Below are 21,336 nucleotides of genomic sequence, written 5' to 3'. Positions count from 1 at the left end.
AGAGAGAAAAAATAATATTTAATGAAATAGAAGACTTTCAAGCATTCCTGATGAAGAGACCAAAGCTGAATGGAAAATTTAATGTTCAAACACAAGATTCCAGAGAAGCATAAAAAAGTAAACATGAGAAAGCATAAGGAACTTAATTAGGTTAAACTGCTTATATGCCCAAATGGGAAGATGATACATGTAACTCCTAAGAACTTTATCATTATTAGGGCAGTTAGAAGGAGTCTACATAAACAAAAGGTGGGGGTGTAAGTCTTTTATGTTGAGGTGATCTCAACAGAAAAATGGAAGGGGTGAAAAAGACATTGGGAGAATGGGGGAAGGGAGAGGAAGAATGGGGAAAATTATCAAATAAGGTACACAAGGAAGAGGTTTTTTTTTTATAATGGAGGAGTAAATGAAATGGGGGTGGGGTGCAGGCAATGCTTAAACCTCACTCTCATCTGAACTGGTTTAAAAAGGATGTATATGTGTATATACACACATAGAGTATGTATATGTATACACACACACACACATATACACCCAGTTGGGTATAGAAATTCATCTTACCTTGTAGGGAAGTAGGACAAAAGGGGGCTAAAAGACAGGGAGGGATTACTAAGAGGGAAGGCAAATTAAGGGAGGCAATGGTCAGAAGCAAAACAGATTTTTGAGAACAGGATAAACAAGAAAATAAGATGGAGAGAAATACAAAGTTGGCAGTCATAACTGTGAATATGAATGGAGTTAACTCACGCATAAAATGGAAGCAGATAGGAGAATGGATTAGACCTAGAATACAAAAAAAATGTTGTTTACAAGAGCCACATTTGAAGCAGAAAGACACATACAGAGTTAAAATAAAGGGCCGAAACAGAAGCTATTATGCTTCAGCTGCAGTTAAAAAAAAAAAAAAAGGCAGGGTTAGTAATCATAATCTCACACAAAGCAAAAGCAGAAATAGGCCTAATTAAAAGAGATCATCAAGGAAACTACATTTCATTAAAAGGTAGCATAGACAGTGAAGTAACATAAATACTAAACATAAGCACCAAATTACATAGCATTCAAATTTTTGAAGGAAAAGTTAAATGAGTTACGGGGGAAATAGTGAAACCATACTGATGGAGGACCTCGTTTTACTAAATTGCCAGTCTTAAAAATGAAAAGGGTGAATGAACAATGAACTACCAATGAAGATAAAATTAAAGCAGTTATTAGGAGCTATTCTTACCAGTTGTATGCCAGTAATACTGACAATCTAAATGAAATGGATGAATATTTACAAAACTACAAATTGCTCAGACTAATAGATCTTAGAAAAATAATCTGAACAAGCCATCAAAAATGCCTTATGTGCACTGTTTCTGACGTATAGAACCATGCATGGTGTCTTGGCATGTATCTGGAAGCATTGACCCTCCATCATTGCTTGTATCTTGTGCTTCTAGTTGAGGTAAAACAGGATTCAGTTTTCTGCCTCTCTTGTGAGTCAGTACCATTTGTATGGCTAAATAATTAACTTCTTCTATAACTTAACTTTAAACTTAAGTTCAAAATATGTTTGCCTGTGAATTGTAGTTTCTCACTGTTTTATTTTTTCTCCACCTTTCTTCAGTTCCAATTCCTGCACTCCAAACCCATATCCTGCTTTAATAATGCCTTTGAAATTAGAATGTAACAGTTAGGATTTAGCTTTAAAAAACCAACAACAACAAAAAACAAAAAAGGGGACTTTCATCTGAAAATTGTTTATTGTGTATTTTAGCCTTGTTCTGGTGGATTCTTCAAAAGGGCAAATGAAACCAGTTTCTCCCTGCCTGCCCCACTCTCCCTTTTCAGGGGAGATTGGTTTGTTATATGTTATAGGCTGGGTGAGTGCACAAGTGTGTGTTCATGTGTTTAATAAATGCCTTACTCATTTTATGTGGTCTCTCTCATTAAGGCATTTCGGAGCCTGATGTCTTGAGTAGATGGAATATGCCTTCCAAAGATTGCAGTCAAGGAGAGCTTTCACTGATGTTTCCTATGAGGCCCTTTAGAATTGGAGGATATTTAATCCAGAATTGTAGTTTTAAAAAATAATCTCTTGGCAAGAGCAGGATATTTCAGTTTGGGTTTCCTTCACAAGTGGGCATGATCTTTCTTCAGAGAATGTGGGTCTTGTAATATCATGAGTAAAGGATATAACTATATACAAACCCAGCACTCGATTTTAGAGGAAAAAGGGCCACATAATGCTCTCACAGGAATTCTTTGCTGACATGATCATCTTTTCCTCCAGAATGGCCACCGCCAAGTTCACCACTGTCTCTGTGCCAGTGGGCTGGGATTGGTTTCAGCTGACAGCTGTTTAGTATAGAATTACCATACCTTGGGGTCAAAGATAGAGCTTGCTTTTTTTTTTATCAGGATTAAGATGGACCTTCTAGGTTGAAGTATTCAGATCACTCTAACCTGTTGTAGGCTATTTTAATGAGGAATAAACTAAAGTGTCTTTCCCTTCCCCCAAAAGTTTCTTTAACCCTAAGAAAGTAGTGATCAAAGGGGTATCAGCTAAACAGGCACCAGGGACTCATTGACAAGGAAAAGAGATTGTAAAGATTAAAGTCTTACTGAATCCCTGATACTAAGGTTTGAAAGGGTCTTCACTCCTTTAAGTAAAACAAAAATAATGCTCTGTGTGAAGGATGAAGGTTATCAAGAAACTAGGCCTATTCCTTTCACCAGGGCAGTCTGAGGAGATTGAATACTTGAAATTTGATAGTGTATAATTTAGAGCATTTTTAATGGCAGACTTTTTCAGAGCAGGAAGGGAGATTAAAGATCATTTAGGCCAACCCACTCACTTTCCAGAGGAGGAACACTAAGGCCTTGGGAATATATGTAATTTAACCAAGTCTCAGCTTGTTGGTAAATAACCCAATCTGAAGATCTCTTTAAAAGAAAAGGAAGTGTGTATTTCTGTATGAGTTAAAGTTTTATTTTGACATACCCATTCAGCCAACATATCTGTGGGAAGTTAGAGTTAATTTGGTCATTAAGAATCAAAGTAACCTTCCTTTAAGGTTATACTTACATTTGAAGATGATTCATTTTGTGTTGCTGTCCTCTCTGGCAGGCTTTTGGTTTGTGGAGGAGCAAAGACTTAATTTATTGCTTGATAATGTACCTAAAGATATAGAATGAATGAAGTGTCCTCTATAATTGGAGTCTTAGTCATGAAGCAAGGAACCTAAGGAAAAAATTGAATAGTTTAGAGCACTAAATGGAAATGCTTGATGATCACATGATATATGGAGATTTTTTATTTTTATTTTTTAAAGGATAACTTTCTTCAGTATAAGAGCACTTTGAGATCAACTGACAGATACATCAAATTTACAAAGTAACTTATTAGTCAAAACCAGGGTTCCTGATTTTTCTCATAGCATAGTGTTTCATACTTGGACAACTTTTATCTTTTGCTTAATTTGGCATCTATTCCACGCCTCAGGATTATGATTATGATTCCTAACAGGCAGTGAGTAATTGGGGATGGAGTGCTTGAAGAGTTAGAAAATCTCCTGGTTTTGAATTCCATGGCCAACATTTAAACCTTAGTTGTGTGGCTATGGGCAAGTCACTTAATCTTTGAGCCTGTTTCCTCATTTGTAAAATGGGGATAGAGTACTGGTGGCATCACCCTCAAGGAGTGGCATTATGGCATAGTAGATAGAGTAGGTCTCAGAGCTAGGAAGACCCGGGTAAATTCTGCCTCTGACACATGCTAGGTATGTGACTGAGCAAATCACTTAAGTATTTCCCCAGGAAACTCTCTAAGATTAAATTGCAGAGAAGGCGCAGACCAACATTGGTAGAGCGAGTTTCCATATCTAGAAATTCCCTGTGTGGTCTTAGCCTTAACTACCTCCAGGGTATTCATTGTGAAGCAGAAATGACTGGATAGAAAGTGTATTGCAAACTTTAAAGTTCTATAGAAATGTCAGTCACTGTAATTCACCTCAATAAGTCAGAAAGTACAGAGCACTACATGCCCAGTTCCGTGGAGAAATAAAAAGAACACCAGTGATGTTATATAAGAACTATTCCTTTCTCCTACTCTCCTCCCACCCCCTCTAGGATCTTCTCTTTTTGCCAAGGGCTAAAATCTCAACTCCACACTTAGGAAATCTTATATCCAGTTTGGCAAAATAAAGTTTTATTTTGCTAGTAAGAAGATTGTATTGCTGTCTACTGTTTCTTATATCATCATAGTTATCTCCAATATCCCACCCTATTTAGTAAATAGTATTTTTAAAGACCTCCCCCCACCCAAAAAAAGAGAAAAAAAATCAGCACAACTGTTGAATATTGTGAAAAAGTCTGAAAACATGTGGATATCTCACCTCCAAGAAAGGGATGGTAAATTAAGTTTTCACTCAAGCTAATCCTTTGCAAAGTGAGAACAATAAAGTAAAATTGAGTCTCAGTTTTATGTTAAAACTTCTACTTATTAGTTCTCTCAAACAGCAATACTGCTTTGAATTTTTATAGAACTTTTTTTTTTAAATCGCGCTCCAGGCAACACAAAATTGCTGTATTTGATTAAATACTCTTCTCACATCTTCAGAGGACCTCTCCACAGAGATCAGTCCCTCTTTCCACATAACTTGGGCAAACAGGCTGAGAGAGTTCAGCTTCTGTAAGCTTTATGTCTCTGCATTAATTTGTTTTCTGATCAATGCCATTTAATTATTGATAGACAATAGATTGTCTCCTTGGGGATTTCTTGTAGCAACAAAGCTAACATTATATTTCAGAGATTTGAGACCCTCATCACAAAAGCTTTTCCCTCCCCTCCCCTTTTGAGCAGTTGTTAAAATGCATTGAAATTTGCTTATATTTCTTGCTTGTGCTGTATTTTTTACAGGCTGCAGCAGCAGAGAAAAAGCAAGGTTGTGGTATATAAAACATCTTTATCAACTTATATCAGACTTGAGACAGCTCCTGGGTGGGATGGGGATAGAAAATAGCTTGGGACTCTGGTTGAATGTGGCAGTTTTTAAGTTGATGCCTGAAAAGAAGTATGGTCTAATATCAAATAGAATACTGTCCTAGAAATCAGAATTCATGGATTTTTATTTCATTTTTGATACTTAGCAATATATGTCCTTTAGCAATTTATTTAAGTTTTTGGTACTAACATAAGGAACTGGAGACTCATCTTAGCTTGAGTCTGTCCTAAAAGTGAGTGCTACATTTAAAAAACATTTTCCTTCCTGTACTTCTGAGAAATAGTTTCAAGTATTCATGTCTCTCTCTATTCTTTTAAAATAAGAAAAATCTATTTCCCTGTATTTACTCTGTTAGATGCAATCTTGTTTTGTACTCCTATGGCTTTGGGTTCTTAGTATAATCTATAGAGTGCTAACCTTGGAGTCAGAAATACCTGGGTTCAAATCCTGCCTCAGAAATTCATTAGCTGTGTAACCATGGACAAATTCTCTCTCTGATCTTCAATTTCCTTTCCTGCAAAATGTTGATAATATTAGTATCTACTTTTCAGGAATTTTGTGAGGATCAAATGAGATGGTGTATGGGGAGCTTTTGGAAAACCTTGAAATGTTGTAGAAACGTGAGCCGTTTGTTGTTTTTGAAGATGATCCTGCAAGGCCGCTTACCACTTATCCAAAACTAAGAGGCCCTCCTTGGGATGGTTGGAGTTACAACATTGGGGCCACTGATGGGCTGCATGGGGGCTGGATGCTTGTAACAGTCATATGAGGCACTTCTTAGAGTAAGCCTGCCCTGCACAAGAAGAGTCCCCTGGCATGGGTAGAGTTATAGATTTGAAGAAAGGTGATGAAATTGGAATTCTAGTTCTGCAGGTTCTTTTTCTGCCACTGTTCTGTTCTGCCACTACCTGCCTAACTGATACTCAGAGCAAGGCAGATTTGCTCTTTGGGCCTTAGTTTCTGTGTGTTAAACTAGGTGATGTCTAAGTTTGCTTCCTGTTTTCAGACTCTTTGATTCTGTGCTCTTGTTTTCTATCCAAAAATGCCAGATGCTGTGGATGGAGAACATCCAGAGAAGGGCAACAATGATGGTGAAAGCTGTTAAGCTCATGCTATGCGTCAGTCAGATTAAGAATTTGGGGGTGTTGAACTTTGAGAAGATGTCGGGGGTAACACGTGAGAGCTATACGTGAAATGTAGTGATGTGTAAGAGGTATTGTTAGACCCTAAACAGCAGAACCAGAATCAGTGGTTGGAAGTTGCAAAAAGGAAAATGTAGATTGGCATAAGGAAAAATTTCTTGACAAAGCTACTCAAAGTGGAATGGACTGTCTCAGGAAGTGTAGAAAGTTCTCTCTTATTGGGGGCCCACAAGCAGAGGGATGTCCATTTATTGGGTTTGATGCAGAAGGGATTCTCATTCATTTATGCATTGGACAGCATGACCTCTGAAGTTCTTTCCAGCTTTGAAATTCTGTGTGAAACTTTTCAGTTTCTTAGAAGAACAGAGCTATGAAGTCCTTTAGTCCCCTGAGTAATTTGGGCACCTTGTGTTAGTTCCAGCCCCATCCCAACTCCTGTATTCTTAATAAGAAGCCCACTCACCAACAGAAGAAGAAAGCATATAAGAAATCCCATATACTGATACTTTCCTTACGGCAGAGAGAATGAAAGCCTTGGGTTTTTACTCTGTATACAGTGTTCTTGAATAAATCTCTAATAGCAGTGGTTTTCTTCTAGCTGTTTTGCTTTCTATCAGTGAGTAATGATACCTGTGTGTTTTCATGCCCTAGGCCTACTCTAGCTCTTCCACCTGGGTAGGTGGATGAGTGCACTTTCAGAGTCTTTTCTTTCCCTTTGCTCCATAGAGTAAAGTCTCCGTGGGGACCAAAGGCAGTATTGCTGTCGTCAAAAGCTCTCTGGGGGTAAAGAAAGCTGAACCAAGAGAACAATTTACACAGTGACCACAGTAATATACAGGAGAACAACATTGAAAGACTTCAGAACAATGATCAATGTAGTATACAGTTCTGAATTCAGAAGACTGATAATAAAGCTTGCCTCTGGCCTCGCCACAGAGTTGATGGACTTTAGGTGCCCAATAGGGAATATGTTTTCAGACATTACCAATGTATTTATTTCTTTTGCCTCATCCTACTGGTTTGTCATTAAGGGAAAATTCTTTTGGGCAATGAGGGAGGAAAGAGAAGAGTCATTGAGAAGTGATGTGGAGAAGTAATATAGGGAAAAGAGCATCAATAAAATATTAAAAAAGAAAAAAGCTTAGGTCTCAATAAATACTAATAGACAGTTCTCAAGGATTAGAGATATTTTGGTCTTCTCGATCACATCATACCTCATTTAGTATTTTGATTATTATATCATGTTAAACCCTATCCCATATTCCCCCAAATAGAAGGCTTTGGTGGTTCCAGGCCTCGATGGCCCATCCATTTGTGTTCTAGTTTTTATCGAACCAGAAACTAGCAAACAAGGTGACCTTTTGCTGGTTACCATTTAACCAAACTTCCTAATGTGACACACCCACCTCCATTTTACAAGAATTTTTTTCCTTCTTAAACAGCATTCTTGTTCTGTACTGCCTGACAGAAGGGGTCTTGTGAGCCACTCTTCTGACAAGTATATAAAGAATCTGTAACTATAGAAGCAGTGGGTGAAGGCAATTCAGCTTCTTTGTGGAATTTATTTTTTTGGACTTCTTTGCTGGCAACACTGATAGAATTTTTAAATACAAAAATCACAGAATCTCAGAGTTGGAAAGAATTTGAGATTATCTTTTACAACTAGAAAAAAGAATATCGTCCAGAGACTGCAGGCAGACAGGCACACTAATATGCTGTTAGTTGAGCTGTGAATTGGTCTGACCATTCTGAAAACCAATTTAGAATAAATTATTCTTTTAAAAAGTGGCTAAAATGTCCATCCATGCTGGGCTAAGAGATTCCATTTCTAATCATATATGCCAAGGAGGTTAAAAAAAAAACACGTCCCATATGAAAATATTCATAGCAGTTCTTTTTTTGTGGTAGCAAAGAGTTGGAAACAAAGGAAGTATCCATCTATTGAGGAATGGTTAAGCAAATTGTGGTACATGGATGCAATGGAATAATTATCATTTTATAAGAAATGACAAATATGAAAAATTAGAGAAGCTTTGAAAGATTTATGTGAATTAATACATAGTGAAGTAAGCAGAACTCAGAGAACTGTATGTACAGTGACTGTAACAATACACATGGAAAGAACAGAAATGATGTGTAATTATAATGAGCAAAATTGGACCTGGAGAGGATTCCCTTCCTTCATTGCAAGGATATAGGGCTATGGATATAGAATATTGCACAGTGTGTTAGATGATATATTCGTTGGTTTTCTTAACATTCTTCCTCTCCTGTCTTTTTAAATCTCTATTACAGAAGAAATCTTTTAAAATCTTTGTTGCTTTATGTCCTAGTGGACAGAGAACTGGCCTCAAAGCTAGGAAGACCTACATTCAAATCCTACATCTAACACATCCTGTGTCACTTAGCTCCTCAGCACTCTAGGAAGCTCTCTCAGACTTGGGCTTGCAGAGAAGGTGCTGACCTGCACTGGTAGGTGGAACTCCCTTAACTGAGAGTTCCCTCTAGTAATGAAATCCCAGCTCCAGTCTCTTTCTGTTACAAGGGGACAGGGGGCTGAGGGGAGAGAAAGGGGAGATAACCTTCAGAAACAAATGTGACATCAAAACAAAAAACTTGAAAAAAGTTTTCATAAAAACCTCAACCAGGAGATTTATAGAGCCTCTGCTTGAAGACTGAGTGAGAGAAATGTGCCAAGGCAGCCCATTCTACTTTTGCGCTGTAGTGCCAAAGAAGAACCAAGGGTTATGGTATTGTCATCTCTGATGGAAGGAGCCATTGGACAGCACTAGTGGTCAGAAACTTTTTTCCCTAAATAGAATTGCACTCTATTTCTCTGCAGCTTCTGCCTGTGTGGATTCTGCCTCTGAGCTCTGTACTCTGGGGCCGAGCAGAACAAGCCTTCTTCCCAATGGCACCCATTCAGATACTTGACAACAGCTATCATGACCCAGCTGCCCTTCCCAACCATTAAAAGACTTGGGTCCTATCATCTCCAAGTTAAATAACCCAGGTTTTTAAAATTGGTTCTTGTATGACTCCATCTTGTTGCCCTTCATCATTCTTGTTGACCTCCAGTTTCTCAGTGACCTTCTTAAAATGTGCTATCCAGAAATGAATATGGAATCTCGATGTTGTCTGATCTGAGCAGAGTAGAATGTGTCTGTGACCTCCAAAGCCCAAGACTCTGCTCCTCTGGCTCTTTTGATTGCCTTGTGAAATTGTTGATTCGTTGAACTTTTAGTTCGCCAAAAGCTCCAAGTCTTTTTTAGACAGACTGTTCTATATAACCACGTTTTCCTCAACCTGTACTTGTCAAACTGTTTTTTGAACAAACCATTTTTTTTTTAAACAAGTATTTGTTAAATTCAATGTTATAAGTTTTGACCCCATGTTGCAGCCTGCCAGGGTCCAAAATGTTAATTATCCCTCTTACATTTGTGTCTTTTACAAATATAATAAACTTGCCATCTGTGTAATTAAGTAGCACAAGACCGCATATCACTGAAGTACTCTACTCCAGCTCTTCCCCCCAGGCTGACTTTCATTCGTTAAGAACTACTCTGAGTTTGACCATTTGGTCAGTTCTTTATCTAACTACTCTAACTTTACTTCTGGCCCGTCTCTCTCCATCTTGTCCACAAGGACATTAGTTGTTGTTATGTGCTTCATTAACATCCAGGTAAGCTCTGTCTCCAGCCTCTTCCCCTGGAGAGGCAGCGTAGCATGGAGGATAGAGCTTTGGGAAGTTGGGAAAGTTATAATTCAAATCTCAGCTCAGATGTGTGCTAGCTCTGTGACCCTGGGCGAGTCACCCAACCATTCTTGACCTCATTTCCTCATCTGGAAGATGGAGGGATGGATTTGATGACCTCTTGGGGTCCTTCTAGCTCAGGATCCATGATTCACTAATCTAGTTACCCTGTCAAAATAAGGAAGTAAAGTTAGCCTGATGTGACCTGTTCTTAAGCCAGGCTAGTTTTTTGTTGTCACCAATTACTTTTATTAGTGTTTACTAGGTAGCTCTTTGAAATTATGTTCTAGAATTTTGAAAGAAATTAAAATTATATTTATGGGCTTATAGTTTGCAGACTCAACTAAACTTCCTTTTTTTTTAAAATGAGATACCATTTGCCTCAGTTTCTTGGTACTGTTCCCACTTTCCTTCACTAACAATGGCTCAAAATTCATATCATTTAGAACCATGGGATGAAATTTGTTTGAACGTGGTTAATTAAAATCATTCATTTGTTTATCTTGGGTTTCAGTTTTTTAGTGTAGTCATTTAGCTTCAGTGCTTTCCAGTCCAAAAAGATCCTTCATCTGGGCACAGAGAATAGAAGTAAAGTAAGAAATGAATACTTCATTTTCTCTGTTTCTGTTATTATTATCTCATCTGTCCTAGGCGGCAGCAGTGGCAGCCCTGTGCTACATACACAGGTAGGTGCGTTCACAAACACATATTGTAAATTCCAAGATAGAGTAGGTGACTTCTTCCTGAGGTATCATTTCTACTTGAGAAACCAGTTCTTCATTGTTGATTGGAATCAAGTAGAGAATGGCAATTATCCATGACCTTTTGAAGGATGAAATTATCATTTAGAATTTATTAGCTGCTCTGCTTTTGTCAGAGCTCCAGCAGATATCTGAGAGAGAGAGAGAGAGAGAGAGAGAGAGAGAGAGAGAGAGAGAGAGATTTGTTCTTTGAATTCCTTGTCAGTTTCTCACCTCCCCCTGAGCTATTAGAACTCTTGACACCATTCCCTGGGCATCAACATTGGTTTGTTTTGCTAACTCCCCTCTTTATTCTTTACCAGCAGTGTTTCTCTCTATGTCCCACCAACTTTTATTCTTGAGAGCTTCCCATCCTTCTTGAACTGACTTCCCCCAAAGAATTTTACTCCATGGATTCATACATATCCTTAGATCTTTTGCTCTCTTAAAAATCAAGGATATATGTTATACTATGCCTAATTTGCCTCTCCTGTATCACAAATTCTAAGATAGAAAGGTTAACTTTCCTGAGCTTCTATTCATTTCTACTTTAGAAACCAGATCTTCCTTGTTGGTTAGAATCAGTTCCAGAATAGCAGTTATACTTGTTGGTTCCTTGATCTTTTGAAGGATGATATTATTATTTAGAATTTATTAGCTACTTTGCTTTTGAGAGAGAGAGACACACACAAACACACACACAGATGCAGTTAGCAGATTCCACACCCCCCCCCATCACCAGGACTTCAGATCAGACTTCTCACATACAGGATTTTATTTTGGTTTTTAACCTTAAAACCAGTGATCTATGAAATTTTTATGGGCCCTTGTGTTTCTCCAGGCCCTTCCTAAAGAGGAACTAATCAGTGCTTTCTAGCATTTACAAACTAAAGCTAAATCTGCAGGAAAATATTGTTTTACATGTGGAGCAGCTTGAGGCAGAGTGTAAGTGTGACCTGCCTGCAGTGGAGCTAAAATTAGAGCCCCTAGTCTCACAATCATTTCACGTCAGACTATCCAGTAGATAAAATTCAACAAATTTTTAATTGTGTGTATCTATGTAAATATATGCACATATATTTACTAAATCCTTGCTAAGAATTTTTTTTTGAATTGAGAATTCTTAACTTGACTTTTTTCTCAGTAATTTTTAACAGTAGAGGAAAAGAAAAGGGACTCAGCTTTTTGATACTATGACTTTTGTGCTCTGTTATAATGTGTGTGCTTTGTGTTATAATTGTGGAGGAACAGATAGAGGCTAATACCCATAGGATCCAGCGTATTTGGTAACCCTGCCCTAGAGGCGAGTGTCACTACTGTAGAAACTTCTCATTAGGATATTTGTTCTGAAAAGGTAGCAATGAGTCTTAGAACCATTGTGAAGCTTTAGTTAGCATAGGTGGAACTACACGATGAGGTCTGCTGCTTTAGCTCCCTTGCATGAATGACACCAAGGAAGAAGCAGTTGGTGCCGTTTTGAAGACAAACCTAGGAGAGAGGAGTGAGCAAGTCAAGAAGGGGAAGGAAGAAACAGCATTGAAATGTTTCACAATCCAGCCACAGAAGGAGAAAATGACAGTAAGTTGTAGTATATCTGAATATACAGTCTCCAAACAATGTGAAATTGTTTAGAGGGTTTTTATTTTTGTTTCATTCCTTTCAATCACTGGACCGAGGAATCTTGCAGGGCCTCTGGTGATACTGCTTGGTACTTGGAAATTTGGGTACTTTCATGATGATGGTAGATTCATGGCAATGAAGAGATATGTCATTTTATGTAGAATTATGAGTCAGTGCTAATTTAACTCTTAACAGGCAACACCAAATTCTAAATTTCTTTTTATTTTCCCAGCCAAAGACAAGGTTTATTAAAGATCTTCCATATTTGTCAGACTCTTAAGGAATCTAAGCATTTGTATAGCTAATATAAGTGAGCCAGATTTTAAGAATCTGAGCACCTTAATGGAGAGACAAAATGGGCCTTATGTACAGAAAGACTGTGAAAGGGATCTAGGAGTGGCCAAGTAGTTTGGGGTGACTGGAGGAGGGCTCTAAGGAGGATCTGGATGGGAATGGCCAAAAAATTGCTGGGATGAACAAGAAACCAGGTACCTGGACCACCCGTGGCCAAAGGAGAATGGAGTCTAGATAGGATTAAGGGTGGGAAGTGGCCGGGGCAATGGGGAGGTAATTGGAAGATTGGGCATAGCCACAATGAAAGGCTAGTTAAATGGATTACAGCCTCAGACAAACACCAGAGATTTGGAAAAGTCCAGGGATTTTCCTTTTTGGGGTCCAAATCCCAAAGACATGGTCTTTTCATTTTAGGGGTTCTGATCCCATCCCCATCATTCCCCCCTGAAACAAATGGGATGCAAATTCTTTTGGGGTAAGGGGTGAAGGTCTTGGCTTCCTGATGGCAAGGAGCAGAGAGCTGTCCCTGCCTGGAGGGGGTCCCAAAGAGGAACTGGAACAGAGCACAGGCTGCATCCAGGGGAACGTTGGCTGGTACCCGCCTTTTGCTACCATGTGTAAGTGAATGACCTGTAGTCTGGAAGACACAAATCTGACAGAAAAGACTGTGAGGCCCAGATATAAGGAGAAGTAAAAGTGTAAGAACCCCATTAAAATAATTTACATTTGACCTGCAGGATTATCTGATCTTGTAACTTTTTCCAAAGTTTAAGTAATACTTTTGCAGGTAGAAAGGAACCCTGGTTCTATAGTTACACAAACGAATTTGCCAAGAGACTGACTTTCACTTCAATTATCACTAAGATGTTTCTGATTTGATTTCAGTTGTTTGGGGGTACTGAAAGACTACACATTCAGATCAAAACAACAAGATCTCACACACTTGCACTGATCTTTTATTGACCACTTAGTCTGATGATAGAAATTTGCTATACAAGGATGAAGCAGGGACTAGATTTAGGGCCCAAATAGTTCAGGATAAAACATCCTTAGCTCTGCTTAAATTCAGATAATTCACAGTTTTCCAACCATGGAGTATCAAATCCACCTCATAGCCAGACTCAGGAATAGCCAGGTAGGTAACATTCCTTTTCAAAGGAACATAATGGGGAAACTGAGCCAGGGGGATTCCATCTTAGACAGAGGCTAAAATTGTCCTCTCAGCTTTTCTCTATGCTGACTTCTCACTTGTATGACATTCTCTCTGAGTATCTTGTGGCATTTCTCTCAGATGGTAGATTATTGATTATTGATGGATTATTATGATCCATCAAACAACTCAAAATCATTTACAGTCACATGAACTTTTGCGTCAAATAGCAAGTTTCACTAATCACAGCTTAGGAAATTTTTCCAGGATTTACATCTCAAATTTAAATTTGTCCTGTTCTAAAAAAACAATGGTTAGATTCTTGCAAATACTCAGCAAGCCATAACCCAAACAAGCTTTTTGGCAAGTTTATACATTAAAACAATTACCAACAATAGCCGAATTGTTTTAGCTGTAACCAAATTATGAAGAGTTGCTTAACATAACTGATACAAAGAGTTTACCAGTTTGAGACTTGAAACAAACCCATTACCAATCAGGTGACTTTAGTTTTGTTAAATGCATTTCCAAATTACTTTGCACAGAGACTTAATATCTCATTATTAATAATTAAAACTATGACTTTAAAAGAGAGGACTTACCCAAGTTTAGAGGCTGGCTGGCTTCTTGACCCCTTCCCTCTGTCCCCACAACTGCTGGGGGTGGGGGGTGAGCAGAATATGCCAAAACTGGGTGATGCTTCCAGGCAATGCCGGGGCCTCCCAGGGCCTAAGGCCATTGCCAGTGGGCCCACACTGTAGCTGCTGCCCCTCCCACCTCCTTCCTTTCGCCAGGTGGGGGTGGGCGAATTCAAAGGTGGGGGGGAGGTTGAAACTCTCTTCTCCTATGAGAGGGATTAACAGATATCCTCTTGACTCAAGGGAAGGGAGTGGGAGAAGGGAGTGACCAGAGGGTTGTAAGGAGGTGTTTCAAAACTCCTTAGTGATGAATCACAAAACCTCCAGAATCTGCTGAGATGTTTTTAATCTGTTCTAACTTTTCCCTGTAACCTCCATGAAGGAGGATTCAGGGGTGTAGAGGGAAGGGAGTAAGTAAGCCTCAGGGAACCAAAAAGCACCTGCAGTTTTCCCAATTCCCTAGAGCTAAGAGAATTGACAGAATTGGTCATAAGCTTCTGGATAGACCATCCCTCCTTGTCCTCTGTGCTGCGGAAGGTATACCCAGGTCCATGGCCTCTAACCTAACCAGTGGACTGAGAGCATCAGGCCGGAGTTCAAGACAGCCTTGTAACTGTCTGCCCAAAACACCTCCAAGCCTTCCTAGGTATTTGGAGAGCGACCCCCAACTTAAGGGCAAGAAAAAAGGGGGGAAGGCTTACATACCTTCTAATCTTAGCTGGAGAAGAGCTTGGGGTTAGGCACCTTCCCCTTCTGGGCCACCAAAATATTGAGGTTTAGGGGCTTAGGGGTGCTGGGACCCCAAAATCACAATACGTGGGTCCTGCCCGAATGACTTCGACCCAAGCCTTCTTTCAGCCAAAGACAAGGTTTATTAACGATCCGCCATAATGGCCAGACTCTTAAGAAATCTAAGCATTTGTATCACTAATACAAGCGGGCCAGATTTTAAGAATCTGAGCCACTAAATTTCTTTACCATGCTTCTCTTCCTACCTTCTAACCAAAGTCATAGGAATTTTGAGTTACTGTAGTTTAACTGCTTAAATTGCTCCTGCTTTCTTATTAAGATCTGATTTATAGATTAAAGCAATGTTCTATTATGAGAGTAACTAAGTAAACTAGTAAGTAGGATTATATGATGAAGTTATTTTTATAGGCTTTTCCATCTTTAATAGTTATAACTAACTGACATTCAGCCAGCTCTCTGGAGTGTGCAAACATGTATTGACAGCGTAGAATGAGGAAACAGAAAAATAAATGATTTTGACATTTGTGTTGAACATAGTGATACTGAGTTGGGGGGGGGATTAAAAGAAATTAAATCTACCCCTAGGCAAACTAAATTAACCTAGAAAATCTGATGAACACTGGGGTGCACTTACATGGCAGCTGGTAAATCCTGGTATTCCTCTGTTTTACCAGAAGGATTGTCATTACTTCTTCTTGCTCATCCAACTGATATGAGTGTCCATACTAGGCCTGAACTCAGTTTTCTATAGTAGTTTATGGACATTGTTGGCTTTGGTCCCCCCTCCCCCCACGGAAAACTATTGCTTGATTATTACAGACAGTTTAATAGTTGTTTTTGTTTTTGTTTTTTTATTTAGTGAAAAATGTCAGTAAAATAGTTTGTTTCCAACTGTATGAAAAACTACCACTTGAACCTTCTAACTTTGGCCCTGATATTAAGTTCGCTCAACACCTTTCCCCTTCACGATTTTTTTTTTTAGCGATTTGGACTACTGATCAAATATTTCAACTAAAGCAAGGAGGCATGCTACAGTAAACCCCTGAGTCAGGAAATGGACAATTAGGAGACCAAAACCTCTGCCTTGGTACATTAGAAAATTCTTTTTGACATGGCATAATTAAATTATCTTTGCACTATTTCTCTGTCCCCCTCCCCTTCCTCTCCCACTCCTCTTCTGTTTCCCTTTCCTCTCCCTCTCCCTCATCTTGTCTCTTTTCCTTTTTCCCTCCCCTTCTCTCCTTGTCTCTGACTCTTCCCCCTCCCTCCCTCTTTTCCCCTTCCTCCTTCTTCTCCTCCTCTCCCTCACACCCACATGTTGAAAACAACATTTATATCTTTATTCCCAAACCTGCTCCCATTGTGAACACTACCACTTGTGAACAAGGGCACTGAAATCTTTCTAGTCACCATGGTTCTCCACCTCTGTGTCATCCTTAATTCCTCACTCTCATTCATCCCACATATCCAGACAGTTACCAGTTTTGTAGTCTCTATTGCTACATCTGTTTTATATGTTCCCTCCTTTATATTCACAAAGCCACTGGGAATCATCTATAGCCTTTATTTTATAAATAGCCTCCTATTTGGTCTCCCTATCTCAAATTTCTCCTTACTTCAATCCATTCTTGATATCACTGCAAAAGGGACTTTCCTAAAGTATACATCTGATTGTGTTTCCCCCTCTATTTAGTGAACTTTTGTTGCTCTGTATTACCTTTAGAATCAAATACAAACCTCCTTAGCATTTAAATCTCTTCAGTCTTCTGCTTTCCTACCTTTTTCTTGGCTGTTACTCCCCTCCATGCACTCTGAGTCCCAACCATACTTCCATATTGGTTCTGCACATACAGTATTCCATCTTCAGTCACTGTGTCTCTATGTATTGGTTATCCCTCATGTTGAGAATGCTTTCCCCCTCACCTCCTCCTTGAAATGCACAACTTCTTTCATGACAGCGTAAGTATCATCCTCTGCATGGTTTGTCCTGATACTCATAGCTATGGTACATGTTCTTCCAAAACTACCCTATGTTCATTTTGTATATGTTCTGTCTACATAAGAATAAATATATAGATATAGATATGTACCTGTCATCTATAGTATAATATAAATACACATGAAATATTATATATAATATGTATATATATGTATATACATGTTATTTCCCTCAATAGAATATAAGCTCCTTGGGGGCAAGGTCTATTTTGCTTTTGTCTTTGTACAGAGCACTTAGTATAGTACCTGGCAATTAGTAGGTGCTTATTGATTGAGTGGGTGCTTATGGATTGATCTAGTGTCATGTACCTGTTGTTAACCTTTACTATTACTCAGTGAAATAATATCTACTGGTTCCTAAAGTATTTTTATAGGTTTTGACTGGTTTTCATATGTTCTGAGTATGTTTATCAGACCTCTGCCTCCTTTTTAGCTAGAAAATTCTGACTTTCCTCTAGTGCCTTAAGATGATAGGCTCTAGCATGCTGACAATGATGCCTATCTTTAATCTCTTATGGTATTACTTTGATCACCACTAATAAAGGAAATGAACCTCTTTCTTAAATATCAAAATTATAATCTAACGAAGAGGCTACTATAGAACTATATATTAGGAATATATTTATAATACGTCTAGATTGTTGCTATTGCCTTGTGACTTTTTTCTGGAGAAACTATGACTTTGGATATAAAGGACAGAACAAAAAATTACTAATAGGAGGCGGTCCTTGAAAGATCATGGAGAAGGAAAGAAGAAGAGTCCATGTCACCAGCTGAGGATCAGCAAACATTATCTGCCAGTTCTTTAGTACCTGAGCAAGTCATTCATCTAGGCCTGGTGACAGGAACAAAGCAAAGCTCAGTAGCTTTCCTTAGTGTCCTTATTAGTCATTTCTGTTCTGGCCTTTTTAGTCCAAAGATCATTCTCCTTGGCAGAGAAAACAGAACCCTTCCATAACAAAGAGGATTCCTCTCTTTTCTGTGCTCCTCCTTTTTTCCCCAGTAGAACTTTGGATTATCCCTGGCGAGCTTTAGCACTGCTGGCACAAGTCTACGATGCTGTGGTACTTCCCCAAAGAGAATTTTCTCTGTGTAACTTATTTTAAACTGAAGTTGGTTAGTGAGTTTCTTTTTCACTAACATTGATCTTTCTAGCCAGTTTCCCTTTTCCCTCATAGTCATCGTGTCTTTCTGAAAATTCTTAATTCTGTTGTTGAGAGCTAGATGTCACAGCAAAGAGAGCACTAAGCTTTGGCCTCAGGAAGACCTGAGTTCAGATCCTGTTTCAAACACTTAGTAGCTAGCTGGGTGATCCCAGGCAAGTTCCTTAACATGTCTCAGCCTCAGGTTCCTCTTCTGTAAAATGAAAGGGCTGGATTTGGTGTCTTCAAAGGCATTTTCCAGTTGTACATCTGTGTTTCTATGGCTGTACCTCCCCAGGCTAACTTCTGGAAGCATTGCTATTACAGTGTTAACATGACCATTTGCGTTTCTGTTACACTTGATACCTACTGTGTAGCTATAGGAGTCATGACATGAATTCAGGGACTCGTAGAATCTCAGAGGTCATCTACTTCAACACATGCCTAAACAGGTAACTCTTCTTCAGCATCACCAAGTAGTCATTTAACCCAGTGGTTCTGAGCTTCCCCAAGACCCTTTCAAGAGGGTCTTTGAGCTCAACACTGTTTTCACAATAATACAAAGATGTTTTCATTTCTAATGTGGTAAATATCATAAATAATAAACAGAAGCTATTTGGGGGCCTCGGTCATTTTTAAGAACATAAAGTGGTCCTGAAACTAAAAAAGTTTGAGAACTAGTGATCTAATGACTTACAGAGATGTAGACGGGCAGCCCACTGAAGTCACCCATTTTAGGATAGCTCTGATTATTTGGAAGATTTTCCTTACATCAAGCTAGAATCTACCTCTATAAATTTTGGTTCTTTACACTGGGGCCAGTCAGAAAAATCTGCTCCCTCTTCCCTGTGAGTCTTTCAAACACAACAAGACGGTTTTCATGTTCCCCCTAATTCTTCTCCTCTCCAGACTAAACACTTCTAGTTCCTGAACCAGCCCTTTAGTGTTAGGTTTTTAGTCCTTTCACCATCTTAGTCACCCTCCTCCTGGATGGTTAAATCTTTACTAATGTATTCTTAGATAGTTCTGGTTTCTCCAGTTGCCGGGGTTCAGTGTTGACTCATAGTGAGCTGTTAATCTACTGAAGCTCCCAGTCATGCCTCGCGTGAATCTAGCCAAATGCCCCCCCATCCAGTATTTCTGTGGCTTATTTCCAAACCTAATGTAGGACTATGCATTTACCCATATTAAACATTGTTTCGTTGGATCCAACCCATCTTTCCAGGATGGTTGTGATTTTGATAGGCTCCAGACTCTGTTATCAACTTCTGTTTCATCTCTCTCTCTAGTTTGTGTTATCACAGATTTCATAAGCATATCACTCAACGGGGCTATATCAGATATCTCTTTGTATTCTCAGCCTCCACCATCTGTCTTCTTAGTATTGCATGTTTAGTATACTGAATTGAATTGGATTAGGTTTTACACCATGTGACTTTTCCTCTAATTGTTCTATCCAATACATAGATTCCCTAAAGGGACAATTCCTTTTTCTATTTCATATATATTTTTAAGCATCCACTATGTGCCTGGCACCGTACTGGGCAGTAGTGATACAAATGTAAACTTTGAAATAATCTTTGCCCTCAAGGAGTTTATGTTCTAAAAAATTATGTCAACTTAGGTGCACATTTCTAACAATATTCAGTTAATTAAAATGCAGTTATTTCACCATTAATTTGATCCCCAAAGGGAATATTCACTTATCTATTCTCATTAGTTTTGCCTCTGTAATTAGGCATTAGATTCCTAGGTTATTCTCACCAGTGCTGTATTAAGGTATTTTTGCTCCATTGGCCATATTTGAAGACTATGTGTTCTACAGTGTTACTGCTTACTGGAGGATTTGAACTTTCATTGTAATTACATGCCACTTACCACAAAATTCAGAAGAATTCTTGCATTTATAATATGTGCATTTATAGAAATTAATATTTTAAAGTGCTCCTCAGTATGCTTCCACGTGTGTTATAGAGGAAAGAACACTGGATTTAGAGTCAGAGGTTTGTTAGTTCAGTCGTTCAGTCATGCCTGACTCTTTGTGACCCCAGGCACCATAGCATGCCGGTAATGTCCATGAGGTTTGCTTAGCAAAGGTACTGGAGTGGTTTGCCATTTCCATCTCTGGTAGATGAAGGCAAACAGAGGTTAAGTGACTTGCGCAGGGTCACACAGCTACCAAGTGTCTGAGGCTATATGTGAACTCAGGTCTTCTTGACTCCAGGCCCAGCGGAGCCACGTAGCCATTCAGTGAGCCACATAGCTACCTTGGAGTCAGAGGACCTGGTTCCTGTTTGAACTTGGGATAATCATTATTTACTTAACATCTCTGGGCCTCATTTTCCTCATCTGTAAAATGACAGAGTTGGACTGAATCACCTCTGAGGTCCCGTTCAGCTCCACATTTATAATCTTGTTGTCTGTTTTAGGTCCAAAAGATCCAAGACCTGCCTAAGTGGATATTCTCTTTATGTGCTTATTTCTCTGCTCTTTCATTGATTGAGATTTATTAATATGTAACTTGTAGATAGGATTCAGAGTTTGGAGGAATCATGAAGATCCCATTGATTGACCTTTCCATTTTACAGAGGAGGACATTGTGATCAGAGAGGTTTATTACCTTGTTCAAGATCATCTGGGCCAGGAAGTATCAGAAGGAGGATTTGAATACAGATCCTTTATAAATTCCTTGCTTTTACTTCTGAAAATTATGTCTTGTGGGAACCACTTTGAGAGAGTTAAAGGACGCTAGATTGGGATTTATGAGGCCTGTGTTCTAACATGAATCTACCACTAACTAGATGACCTGGGGCAAATCCCTTAACTTACCTATTCTGTCAAGTAAGAGGTTAACCCAATTGACCTCTAAGGTCCTTTCCAACTTTGTGTGCTTCAGTAAAAACTTAACAAAGGGCTAGTGATTTATTCACAATTACTCTGAAATAATCATAGTCCATTCTTCCTATAACTCAAATTTAGGGTCTTTTGGAGACATTTCTGTTGTCTTACTGACTGGTGTGAGTTGGGGAAGAGCAAGGCATTTGAGGGAGTACAAGAAGGTGTCTCATTTATTCCATCTAGTGTTATGTTCATTTTTTAACCCCTACAGCAGTAACTCAT

At 38.9% G+C, this 21,336-nt stretch overlaps 1 protein-coding gene across 1 annotated transcript in view; it reads left to right on the top strand.

The window, feature by feature from the left end:
• TMCC1 (transmembrane and coiled-coil domain family 1) overlaps window positions 1-21,336 on the top strand; it is a 153,597-nt gene that overhangs the window by 56,208 nt on the left and 76,053 nt on the right. The window lies entirely within an intron of this gene.

The sequence above is a fragment of the Vombatus ursinus genome, unplaced genomic scaffold, assembly GCF_900497805.2.
Source record: "Vombatus ursinus unplaced genomic scaffold, bare-nosed wombat genome assembly UNPS02014773.1, whole genome shotgun sequence".
NCBI lineage: Eukaryota > Metazoa > Chordata > Mammalia > Diprotodontia > Vombatidae > Vombatus > Vombatus ursinus.
The sequence above is the reverse complement of the archived record's forward strand: the minus strand, read 5'-3'. Positions and strand labels throughout refer to the sequence as shown.